This window comes from Amphiura filiformis, chromosome 10 (assembly GCF_039555335.1).
Source record: "Amphiura filiformis chromosome 10, Afil_fr2py, whole genome shotgun sequence".
Classification (NCBI taxonomy): domain Eukaryota; kingdom Metazoa; phylum Echinodermata; class Ophiuroidea; order Amphilepidida; family Amphiuridae; genus Amphiura; species Amphiura filiformis.
Genome location: NC_092637.1, coordinates 27555977 through 27570003, shown reverse-complemented (window position 1 = coordinate 27570003; position 14027 = coordinate 27555977).

Sequence of the window (14027 nt, the reverse complement as noted above, 5' to 3'; positions counted from 1 at the left end):
ACGAACCAATAGAAATACGTCCTGTCGCGGATCACGTGCCTGAATAAAATGCACCACCAGGTGCTGAGATTGGTTGTTGAACACAAACCGACTTGGAACGAGACAACCACTGCGCATAATCTGCATGGAATAATAGTTACATAAAATATAAAATGTTACAATAATTGAAATTAGATAAAATCGATGATAATAATGACAAATAATCATAATGCCAGGTGCATTGCCGCCGTTAAGGGAGTTAAGGGGGTGCGTCATCCCCGGACCCGGGGTCTTCTAGGGGGCCCGTAAAAGACTAACGAAAGCATACCTTATACTTATAGCTCTTAAAAGGAACGTAAAAGCAAAGAAAATGGACCTCGGGGGTCCGTTAAAAAGTAAAGGGGTGTGACCAGTGACGGGTCAAGACCAGTCCGGGGGGGGGGGCAATTTTAGAAAAAAATTAAAAATGTAAAATAATTTGTGCGATTTCGGCCCGATAATATGGTCCTGGACCATATGGTCCTGCATCATATGGTACAGGAACATGTTTGACTTATAAATATTTTCAATTTAAGGGCAGGTTTGATTTATAATGTTGAAGGAGCATGTTTGACATATGGTCCTGCACTATATGGTACAGGAGCATGTTTGACCTATAAATATTTTCAATTTAACTGCCAATAAATTGCTTGATACGTACGTGCTCCAGGAGCATTTTCGACTTAGAAACATGCTCTAGGAGCATGTTTGATTAGAAACATGCTCCAGGATGGAGCATGTACTTAAAATATTTACAAATAAAACAATTATTATGGTGCAGGATCATATGTCAAACATGCTCCTGGAGCATTCTAAGTCAAACATGCTCCTGGAGCATGTTTCTAAGTCGAAAATGCTCCTGGAGCACGTACGTGAAAATGTTAATAAGTCAAATATGCTCCTGTACCATATGGCGCAAAATGGTGCCATATGGTGCCTTTTTAGCCAAATAAAAAATTAAAAGAAATACTTTTTTTTTCTCTTAGCCTACCATTATACCCGTGCAGTTATAGGACTATTATATTTTAATTTTAAATGTTATTTTTAATATAACATTTTCTGCTCAATGTTATTAATATTGTTTTAATTATTACCGAAGATCAAATGATACGAAAAAGAAAGCAATGCTGAACTTGTAATAAAGACAGAATGACAAACGTTTTCAAGTTAAAGAGTTATTATAGTCATGCTGTTTGTGAGGATAGGTCTATGATGTTACCAACCGATATATTTAATTAGGCCTATGATCATGATGATAAAAAATAATTATAATTTCTCTAATTTAAAAAAAGAATCTTACCTTATAGTCTTACAGTTATCAATAAAGTTCTGAGAATGCCCGGCCCCCCAGCTCAACACAAAAGTTGGCAACCATCGGAGTTACCTAATCTTTCAAAGACCCCCTTTGCAATGATTTTTCATCAAATTTTCCCATCCCTTTTTCATGGAAAATCGAGGATAAAATTTGGCCAAAAACAACCCCTTTTTTGTGGTTTTCAATGACTAGAATTTCAAAAAACCCTTTTCAATGACTAGAATTTCAAACACCTTTTTTCAATCACACTAAATATTGGCATAAAATTACCGGATTTTCTCAAGTACCCCTTTTTTCCACAAATTTCGCGGACAGTGCAAATTAAATACCCCCTATTTTGCTGATTTCACGGTCAAATTTTGCGGATAGTCCAAATTAAATACCCCCTATTTTGCCAATTTCACGGTCCTTGCTATTGGTAAAAACAGTACCCCTTTCCCGCGCTATTTGGTAACTCTCATGGTGGTCAATTTTGGGTTGAGTTGGGGGCGGGATATAATGAGATTGAACACTGAATTTTGATTTTGAACGACATCAAGACTCATTTTGCTTGATTGCATCACATTTTATTATTATCGTTTCTTTGAATTCGTACCATCAGTAATTTGTAATCATAAAGAAGGAAGTCATGACATTTTGTTGCTGGATCGGAAGTATTAAACTACTTATTCTACCATCTTCATCCTATTTTCATCGATATGTACCATCGACCACTTATCGGATTATGTATTGAACACAATAGATGAAGTATTTGATTGACGATGCATCCCCTAGCCGCTTGTCTAAATCCGATTACGCTTTATCATTGTCTGTAATCAAGCAGAAACATCAAAGTTTTTTTTTGTATCCTGTAGAATAACAAAATACATAACCGTCGTTTTATTGTTTCTGTTTCGGTTTCAGTTTTCGGTTTCGGATCTCATTGTTATTTTGAAATGTTAGCATGGTACGTGTGAACAATCCTTTAATTCTAGTCTTTTGTTGACTACAGAAAAGTTGAACGAAGATAACTTCTGTCTCGGAAGTGGAACTAGATGCGGGTAACCGGCGGCACCTCGGCGGCGGAACGATTATTAAAGTGTGTGGGGTGTCAGCAGGGGGGGGCAACGGCGGATGTAGCAGCCATCGCGTATTGCTTGCGCAACCTAGGGGCGTCTGAGGGGGATGTGCACCCCTTAGAAGTGGGTAACTTTTGCAAATTGAAGGCCCGATTGAAGCCATTTGGAGGACCCTTTTGGTACTAAAATTATAAACATTAATTTTAGTTGTAAAACTGGCCGAAAATTGGTGAAATGAATGCCGAGTTAAAGCCATTTGTAGGCATGTTGTATTTCATATTGTTGGGTGTCGAAAGCAGAAGTGAAAAGGTGGATTTATTTATCCATACACAGGAGGGTTGGAAAAATTTGCAAAAAGAAGCAGTGGCGTAACTGGGGGGGGCTACAACGTGCCCCGGCGCCGCCCTTAGGGGTGCCAAATTGACCAATTCAGCATCGATTCTGCGCCCCTCCAAGCGATGAAAGTCAAAAATTTCCCACGCTTCGCGCGCATTTCAGCACAAAATCAATTGAAAGAACATTTTAAGACCGATATTCAACTTCTAGAAACCAAAATTAATTAGTGGTAGGCCTTATTTGTCCAAAATTACGCGCACTCCTCGCGCAATTGTTTCAAGAATTTGGGGGGGGGGTGCGTCTAAGATATTCTCGGGGGGGGAGGGGGTAGGGGCGCCAATTTTGTTTCTTGCCCCGGGCGCTACTAACCCTACTTACGCCACTGAAAAGAAGGTCCAATTGAAGCCATTTGTGCCTGGACACCTCGAATAAGCCGTAAAGTCCCTCTCTGGTTATTTTTACTTTTTTACATATTTGCAACGATCATGTTTCAGGGATTAAAATGACACCTCAATGAACTTCATATGACAATCAGAAGCGAAGTTATGGCTTGTTATAGGTTGTCATGAAACAAAACGCGAAACCGAGAAAAACGCGTTCAAAGTTATTGAAGCAAAATGACCATTCATCAGATGGGCCTCAGAAAATGTGGATTATTTCATATTTCCACTTATTTCTTTAAAATAAAACTTTGTATGTGTTTAGAAGAAAGCTTAAACATTTCAAATCTGCAAAAATCTCAACTTCGCCAAAATACGAGATTTGCACATATTTTCACCTGTAGCTCGAAATGAAGTTTGCCGAGTTTACGGCTCATTCGCCGCGTCCAGCCACATTTGGTGTATCATTAGTGTAATTTTTACACTTCTTTCAGGGTCTGTAATAGAGAATTGATTATTTATGTTCACCCAGACATGTGACACACATAATAGCATACATTCATGGGCGTCTTGTAAGTAAAACGCTCTAAAAAGGCTTAGGAAAATTTTCCTGCTCGCAATTATATATCTGGACCAGTTTAGGTTTGCAAATTGGGATCCCAAAAATTTGGCATGTGCAGGGGGGGGGGGCAAAGGTTTTTGGCAGGCCGGGGGTGGGCAAGAGATTTTTGGTGGGCCGAGAGGGCGGGGTGTAAGTGTAAGCGATTTTTGGCAGGCCGTTTGGAAATTTAGCCCCTCCCGGCTCATAATTATTGCACAGTCCCTAACTTGTTCGTTGCGTATTGGTCTTTAGTAGCCCCCCTCCCCATAAGATAATAAGAAATTATCCCAGAGAGAGGAAAACGAAAGACATGGGATAAAGCACAGATCGTCATGTTTGATAAGCATGAGGGAGAGTAGCGATTTTAGTTCCCGGTTTTAGTTCCAGTACATTAATTACAAACACTAATTGAAGGTTAAGGTTACGGAGGGTGAAAATTCCACTCAACTTGTCTTTTGTTTTTTAATTTTTATTTATGAAGTATATGTATATATTAAACATCTCAGAGATGTAGATTGAAAAAATTGTATCAACAAAGTATTTTTTAAATTATTTTTTGTGTATCAATATTTGCTCTAGATATCCCACAGCACTAATTCTTTTTTAAAGACAGTTCTTGTTTTAAGGGGACACTACACTAAATCCTTCCGCATTTGGTGTAACTCATGGAAGAAAGAGAAGGTGTGAGGGGCTATCATTTTCTTTGGAAGGGGGAATCCCAAATATACATGTGGGGCCTGTGGGTTAGATTTTAAAAGGTATGCCAACATTTCCTGTCATCCTCCCTGGCCCTGCTCTCAGCCAGCCTAACTTTGCCAATGTGGAAACTTTAAATGGCCTAGATATTATGATGCAGATTTGAATGTTTCTGTAGTGTTTCCTAAGCCTTATAAAGATGCACTGTAAATGTTTGCCAAAAACTGCCCCCCCTCCCCCATTCTACCCTCCCCCAGGACTCATAATTATTATGCACCTAGTTACTTTATTGTATTTTCACATGTATTTCAATGGGACATTATATAGTGATGTGCCCCTTATAGTGATTATTATTCCAGTGCATGAACTGGCAACCCTATCATTTTCATTTGATTGCTAAAATCACTGAAGCATATGCACAGTGGAGCATGAGTATTCAACCAGCACTATACTAGACAAAATCAATAAAATAAGTACTATCACCTTGGCCCTGGCAACACTAACTAGCATTGTAAACAAGTTAGCACATGGTTTGAACATGATAATAGATAGTGTGGAAGTTTTGGCAGAAATTTGTCAATTTCTGCAAGTTTTGTGAAAATCAATTGATAATTCCCATGCAGTAAGGATTATCAGTAGTAATACAGGAGCACTCCACCTGGAATATTATGGGATTGTGAATTGATACTGTGAAATAGCAGAAAATGTGAGTACTTGAAACTAAATGTGTGGATATCTCAGAACTCCATTTTGGACCATTTGGCCTGATATGCTGAGATGAAATAAATTATTTTTAATGTTTCCCGCAGCTGATTCATAAAATTTTGATATGCATGTGTTAGCTGATACTTCAAAGAAATAATGTAGGGAATAATTGTGTCAATATATTGGCACACTAAATTAATATTGTTGTTGCAAAAAAGACTACATTTACCCCATCATTTTCATTGACATTCTGTGAACATGTAAGCTTACTGTTTTAAATCAGGAGGACCTATCGAAAGAATAAATAGGTACATTATTTCATTGGTTTGTTTGTAACACATATGCGAAATCGCAATGAAATCGGACCCTCTCCCCATATTTTCCTGGCCTCTTTCCCAAAAAAACCTCATGCTCATGAAATTGAACACAAATTGAAACACTTACAAAGTACATTTGTGTATGAGCTATGACGTTAAAGTATTACAATAATAATCATTAGAGTGTCAACTTTAAGATGAAGTATGATTTTTAGGCCTGCCATGTTTATTTTTTGAAAAACAAAATATTTTAGGTGGCTACGTGCAGCCAATTTGCCTACACAAAAGTTCAAAATCCTGTATAACCTTAAACCATTCTGTTAGAGCATGGGAGTAAAACCTTCATAACTTGTTTACTTGATATTTCTAGAATATAATTGCAGCAATAATATAGCCATTTGCCTATAGGCAGTCCATTTTGACATATTATATAGAACATTATATTTTTCCTCTTCTGTAATTTAGATCAATTGATGCTCCCATTATCATACGTTTATAACAATGTTCACCTAATAATTGCAGCTATAAAATAGCCATTTGCTAGGCAATCGATTTGTCATAATTTAGAACGCTTTGTCTTCTGCTGAAATTTAGAACAAGTGATGCTCCCATTACCATACTTTTTGTAGTGTTGCACATTTAACTACACTTCCTTGGGCTCACTCGCATCCACGGGATTAGCTTATTACTCAAACTTTAACTTCCTGACGGGAGGTTTTATGATCATTACTCGAGATTTTATAGCGATATAAAACTGACACTCGTTGCGTTGAGTCGAAGTAAACAAACCAAGCAAACGCTACAGAAAATTCCTTTTAAAACTTCTTTCTGTTCTTTAATAGTACAGTTTACCTATCACTTCCTTTTGTCAATCTTCTTGTGAGTTGTAATCAGTCACTTTAAATGTCTTCTCTTTCTTATGAAGCTAATATAAGTTAAAATTAGGTAAAAGACGATTTGTCCATGTGGGTTCCATGCGAGTCGCCATATTGAGCCTACCTTCTCACCATGCATCACAAATACTTTAAAGGGACAATCGACGATTTTGGAGCGACTCCGCAAAATAAACAAACAATTCCGAAAATAGGGTTTGGACATTACACTTTTATAACAATGTTTACTTGATATTTCCGGAATATGCCATGCCTTTGTCATATTAAGCAGTATTCAGACTTTTTATTGTACGTACAATATTGTATGCAACATATCTACGTTGTTTAATCTATTGCCATTCTATTTCCAGTAATGTTTAAGTTCTAACGAATGTTTGATGACGTAAAATCGATAATATATTTCTACTAAATATTACATGTAACATATTATCGATTTTTTGTCATCAAACATTCGTTAGAACTTAAACATTACTGGAAATAGAATGGCAATAGATTAAATAACGTAGATATGTTGCATACAATATTGTACGTACACTCAGAGAAATATTCACACGTTATGTAAAAAAAACACGATGTAAATTAAATTATACACAATATATGTAAAAGTTTGTCAAAAACTTTTACCATGCCAGTTTGTAAATGCTTCAAATACATATTTGAACTGTAACGAAGCTAGTTTACCTAGTTTGTGTAATCATTGCATGAAATGAAGTAAAATGTCAGCCAAAAATACTTCGCTGATTGGAGAAAATCTACCTAACGTGTTATGTAAATCGACACACGTGTAGTTTTTACCTATTTCATTTAAAAAATTATAGCGCAGACCGAAAGCAATGGCGACACGACGTGTGTGTGATCGGGTGGCGCATACCTGCTGAAACTTCATTTAAATAGGTAGGTTTTGGAGTCATTAACCTTGAACCAAACTGGAGATTCGTTCGATAAGTTATGCATGGATTTCTTTGAGACTTTATAAATGGCTATTTAGGGGTTCATTTGGCTAGATTGATCAACATTAGAATTGACGCGATCAATACGTACTGTACTGTATACTGCGACGGACCGGCACTGCGTGTATAGCAATGTGTGTACGTGTTGAGATAGATCACAAATACCACAGGAGATCTTCTCATTTGGTAATACGGACAGTGTGCTATAGACGTGATATGCATTGAAATGACTTCGATAATGTAGCCTAGCTAAGTGTACCAAGTGTGGGACTCGAATTAGGCTTGAAGCGACAATGCATTAGTGTACTATAGCATTGTATATCGTACATGCACATTGAGAGAGAAATGCTATACATTGAACATTAACTAGATAGCGGGTGAACTGATAGAAAAGAAAAGAAAAACAAAATAAAATACTTCATGCATGAAATTGTATTGTTGAATGAATCTGACAGTTGACCTAGATTTGATGACTTCAAACCTATCATGAATTATGTTTCAGCATAAAATAAAACAAAGAAAGAAAGAAAGAAAGAAAGAAAGAAAGAAAGCCCCAACTCTATTGACCTGTATTTTTTGCATAAATGTTATGTATTTTTTACATAATTTGTCTAAAATATTACATAACAATTATGCAGTAAAATACCTAATAGCTGAGATAAAAAATCTACATAAAATTTATGTAAATATTTTACATAATTTGTAAGTATTTTTTTTACTTATCTGCTATGTTTTTTTTACATAATTCATGGTTATGTAAAAAATACCTATTTGTTTTGGAGTTCTATACGTACATCGAAGTTGTGTAAAATTTTACATAATTTATGTATTTTTTTCTGTGAGTGTACAATACTCGGAGTCTGTGGAGCGCTTTAGAACGCGTTGTTATACTGCTGTAATCAGGAAAGGTGAAAACTGTAATGTAGATCAAGTGGTGCTCCCATTGTCACGTTGGGCCTATTACAGTTACAATCCAGGCCTACTTTCATAACTTATTCACTTGATATTTCCGGAATGATTATCATAATGCTGCTATAAAATAGCCATTTGCATGGCAGTCTTTTATGTCACAGAAACAGGTAATATATAGATACCAATAAATTACAAACTAAACAAAAAAAAAAGGTACAAATATAAACATATAATATAACTTTTCTCTAAATAAAAGTCAGTCTGCACGTCAGACATGTCAGAACTGACAATCCAAAGCTTATTCACACGGTACAGGCGACGAATGCAAGGAAAATATCATAGTGCATTTGGTTCATTGAGACAACCTGTTGGCTATCCTAAAAATTACCTTCGCAATAAATGAGGATCAGACGAAGAAAAAAACCAATATATGATAATTAAAAATGAGTAATTTCGAAAAACAATACCCATTTAAACCAATTGTTCTATATCGTGCTACACAAAGCTTAACTTACAGAGCCTGCAAGTGTGCCCCCCCCCTGTCACTAAGGAAATTCGAATATCGAGGTGGGCTCGTGCAAGTATTTTATATAGTTCACAAACATTACTCCTAAGGAAGAAGGAACTTTTCTACATTCGTGGGACCATGTATCCCAATGAATGTACTAATGATTATTATGGATTGTATTTGTGCCAGAAGGGGCAGTGGGAGTTTTGACAAAAAAAATAGACAATAAATTTTGCGTTCCTCCACCCCCACCCCACTCGCGTCCATTCAAAATGTTAGGATTCCCCCTTGTTTTCTTCTTTTTCTACATTTAAAACTTTTAAATTGTTAAAACAATTCCCCCTCAAGATTCAAGTAAAAAAATCATACACCCCTCCCGAAGACGGCTGAAATTTCAGATTCCTCCCTTAAAACTCTGTATATATTGAACGGTCCTGATTTCTGGGGTCAGCTCTAAAGACCTTCTTGTCTTGTTCCCTAATGCCAAGAAAGTATTAATCTCGAGGCCCTTGTAAAATTAATGTTATTACATGTCGGAGTCGGGCCCAACATAGAAAATGGCCCAAAATAGGCCTACTATTTAAACTTGGGCCCTGGGAGTGGGACCGTATGTTATTTTATCATGTTTTTTTTAATGTGGTTGAGAGCTATAAACATGTAAGCGAAAAGATTGTAATCCTTTACCATGTTTACAGGCAACTTTAATGTAAAGAAAAGCACAGGGGCCCGTAGGTCAAGATAGCAAGGGGCCGTGCCAGGAACTGGTGACTTGACACTGTTATTTTGAGCCAGGGTGCAACTTGTACCCTGCTCTCGTCCCGAGGCATTCCGTAGAGTAAATGCAGCGAGAAGCGGATTCAGCGTAGCCGGGAAATTTTGACTAAACCAGAGGCGGTGGACGAATTTTCCGTTGAATAAAAAAGGAAAACTACCAAATGCCATTTTTGCACAGGATTTGTCTTGACTTCGCAGAAGAGCTTTATTTCCTAGTCACTTGACCTGTTGAAACTTGACTGGCATAGCCTAGAAATATTTTAAGCACGGAATTTTAATTCTCACTGCACGGAATTTTAATCTCACTGCACGAACGTGCCAGGAGGCACGTTAAAATAGCCCCTGCCCTGTATTCGCTATACGAAATACGCTCATTCGATCAGGCTGAGTTCACATAGGAGTATACTATGTGAACTCAGCCTGATCGAATGAGCGTATTTCGTATAGCGAATAACGAATACCGTATACCGTATACTTCTATGTGATCGCAGCCTAAGCGATGTCAGTTAAAAACATAGTGCTTGGATATACATTTTTTTAAAGCCTGGTGTTAAAATTAGGCATGAAATTGTGTCATTTAGTGAAATATTTTAGATTTATATAGGCCGTAACTTCGCCCAAAGCTATTTACGGAATTCATTTTTTAGCGTTTCAAACTAATATATTTTAGTAGCCTCTGAGCACTATTGGGTTTAGCCTGGTTTCATCCGAATGTTATAAATAAATAAATAAACAAATAAATAAATAAATAAATAAATAAATAAATAAATAAATAAAATAAATAAATAAATAAATAAATAAATAAATAAATAAATAAATAAATAAATAAATAAATAAATAAATAAATAAATAAATAAATAAATAAATAAATAAATAAATAAATAAACAAACAAATAAATAAATATTTCGCTACATTTCCCACCTCTGTAAGGCAAATCGTGTGTGTCTATATATTTTTGACAGAATGTCCGTTTTGATTTCACCGTTTTTTACTTCATACTCTTAAAATGTCAAACCCAGTACTTTTTTCTCGAAGGCAACCAGCAGAAATAATCGATATTACCATTGTTGTCATCCAGTGCCCTTTTGCATTGAAAGCATGGATTACTCAATCAGCGATTTGGTAGCCCAAATCTTTAATTGGGTGCTCTGGTAAATTAGGTGAATTTTAGGTATTGTCTCCCGTGATATGGTTATATAGTTTCCATGATTATGTCGACCATTTTGTCTGTTTGTTTGTTTACCTAGGTTGGTCCGTACGGGACGCACGCTTGAGGTCCATGGGAAAATCCACGGTCCAGACCTAAGCACAATTAGCGTGTTACTATGGGGATTGTCATTTTCTGAACCTCCTATCTGCAGGTGAATTTTATATGCCCCCCTCCCCATCGTGGGTTGGCATGCCCCCCCCCCCTCATCGTGGGTTGGCATTTTCATTACACCTTCCCACATACACAGACCGCAAACAAATTATTCAAAAAATATCGAGAAATCTGCTATTTTGTATTATTTTTTCCGCTAGTTTATTTTGAAAAAAACTAGGTAGGTAACGTACGAAAATTAATTAGAATATAATGCGGGTAGCCTGTTAATGTTCATCATTGTAACTGCAATTTTGAGCAACATTATTCAATGACACTTTAATCACAAAATCTTTGATAATTTTATGACCCCCATATTTTGGTTTAAAATTGTTACCCCCCTATTTTTTGATGAAAAATATGACCCCAGTTATTCATGACCCCTTCCAAACAAAATAACAGCTCACTAAGTCCTAAGACTTGCAACTATGTTATGCCCTATAAGCATGATAAGTTAGGCTGAAGAGTAGCAAAACAAGTTTCGAATTTGGTTCGAAACCATAACAAAATATAAAATGGGCTATTCCAGAAAATAGATGCACACCCCCTATAGAGGAGTTCGGATTTCCGGACTTTTTGTCCAGCCTCGACTGTTGGAAATCTAATTTAAAGTGTTCAAAGGCGGATAAAAGTTCGAAATCAGAAATCCTCAATTTGAGAGCTCATTTTGGACATTTCCGTGATTTTTCCTTCATTTAATTGGATTTACAGGCTTTTTCAAGTGACATTTGCAACTGGAATTCCAGTCGTTTTCAGAAAGCAGACTTGGAAATCCAGACAAATCTTTGATTGAAAATGTACTCCTCTATAGGGGGTGTGCACTTATTTTCTGGAATAGCTCAATATGATGGTAATAGCGATTCAGAAAATAGGGCCCATCTGTGACTCATGCTCAAAGCTCAAACGTTGCATTTTGGGCTAAACCTAATGCTCCGATTTTACTAAACTGGTATAAATCTTTTCAAAATGCTTTATAACATAGCAAAATCGGAAGATTAAGATCATTAGGGTTCAATAGGCATTTTGTTCAAACCACATTTAAGACAAAATGTTTTCCTTTAGTTCTAAACCAAAAGATCAAAGGTCGTGGTGAAAGGTCGTACCCTTGCATCCTATTACCTATGTAACGAGGCGATGCAAACTATTCTTTATTCAAGTTTTATATTATATTATATTTTTTTTATTAAAATCTAAGCACTTTCACTATTACTTTGAGCCACAAATGGGAGCTTTAACCTTTGCCTTGTCTCATATTTACATTGATAAATCGCAGATAGGTGGAAGCATACCTTTTCATGCTTTTTTGGAATCATCATGATCAGTCCGAAAATGAAAACCACTGCAACAGTCCGACACGCCGCTAGTACGTATCTGAAAAAAAACCAGTTTTCAGTCCGACACGCCGCTAGTCCGAATCCGAAATACATTGCGCTAGTCCGAATTCGGAAAACACTTCTTCAGTCCGACACTGCGCTAGTCCGAAACTGAAAACCATGGCGCTAGTCCGAAACTGAAAACTACAGCGCTAGTCCGAATCTGAAAGACACTGCGCTAGTCAGAAAATCAGACAAGCGCAGTGTCCCCCCCATTCAAATTCGGACTAGCGCAGTGTTTTTCAAATTCAGACTAGCGCAATGGTTTTCAGTTTCGGACTAGCGCAGTGTTTTTTTAGATTCGGACTAGCGCAGTGTCAGACTGAAGGAGTGTTTTCCAGATTCGGACTAGCGCAGTGGTTTTCAATTTCGGACTAGCGCAGTGGTTTTCAATTTCGGACTAGCGGCGTGTTGGAATCTTAACATTAAGCCTACTTAGACCAGGGAAACATATGCCTAAACGTGTGTGTGTGTGCAGGGGGGGGGGGGCATTTGATATTGTGTCCCCCATCCCAAAATGTGAAGGGACATGTCACCCCCCCCCCACGATTGACGCGCATGCCATGAAGTCAAATGCTGTGTGTATAGTGTGTCGCTCCAAATATTATCTGCAAACCAAAACTTCGTCCGGTTAGACTGGATTGTTGCAGGTTCATGAAATTTTGTGGGAACGACCCCCAAAGCGAGACAAAAAAAATGTCAAGGTCATTTCAGGGTCATATGGGGGAAAATCGCCATAGATTGTTGAAATCTGGTTGGAACGACCCCCAAAGCTAGACAAACAATGTCAAGGTCATTAACCCTTGAGCGGGACACTCGCAGCCAATCACCTTTTCGCACCTTGGAGAATTCCTCTTTATTGAAGCCCCCTCCCCCATATTAAAAATCTTTCGGGGCCTCTGGCCACCAATCTATTAGCTCTTGTAAACATCTAAAAAAAAACTTACCCCCCCCCCCTAAATATTGGCCATTATTCAACAACGGGCTATTGTATTACAAATCTGTAAAATGCGCTGGAAGTAGAATATATTTCTGCGCATTTTGCCACCTCATTTGATACGATAGGCCAGAAAACAATAAAACACCGGTCGATTTAATGTAGTGAGGTCCAGATTTTAAGGTTATCATTACACAGATTTCATTCAATTATACTGAATAGATTTTACTGCAACTTTCAAATCTTGGGTTACATTGATTTAAATGTACGCTACGATGTCAATAATTAGACAATTGCTACAAATTAGGTGTCAAAATGCGCAAAAATAAATTCTGCTTCCAACGCATTTTAAAAATTTGTGATACAAAAGCCCGTTTTTGAATAATGACCATTTTTAAGGGGTAATTACTTTTTTTGAGATGTTTATAAGCTTGTATAACAAGACCTGGAGCTACTTTTAAGCTGAAACTCTCTCCTGGCAAAAAAGTATCAATATCTCATATTTGCTGCATTGTTTTTGATCCTATAAAGCAGGGCAGCGAAAAATAATTTCCTTTCTGGGAACGTGAACTGTTGTTTGAAATATTTTCTGCGACCGTGGAGCCGGAGCGCGAGTATGAACACAATTATTAAACAGGTGGGGTCCAGGGGCAAAGCCCCAGCGCAGTCTTAGAATTAATTTGCGCGAAGCGCACAAAAATTGGCACTTTTTATTTTAAAATGACCAAATATGGGGTTAATTTTGGTTAGAAACCCATATATAGGCGTCAATTTTGTGGGGATGATTGTATGGACCATCCCCTAACAATATATTGGGGGAGTTATGCCCCCTCCCACCCCGGATCTACCCCTATGTCATTAGCTAAAAATGACTGTTTGGAGTTATTACCCAT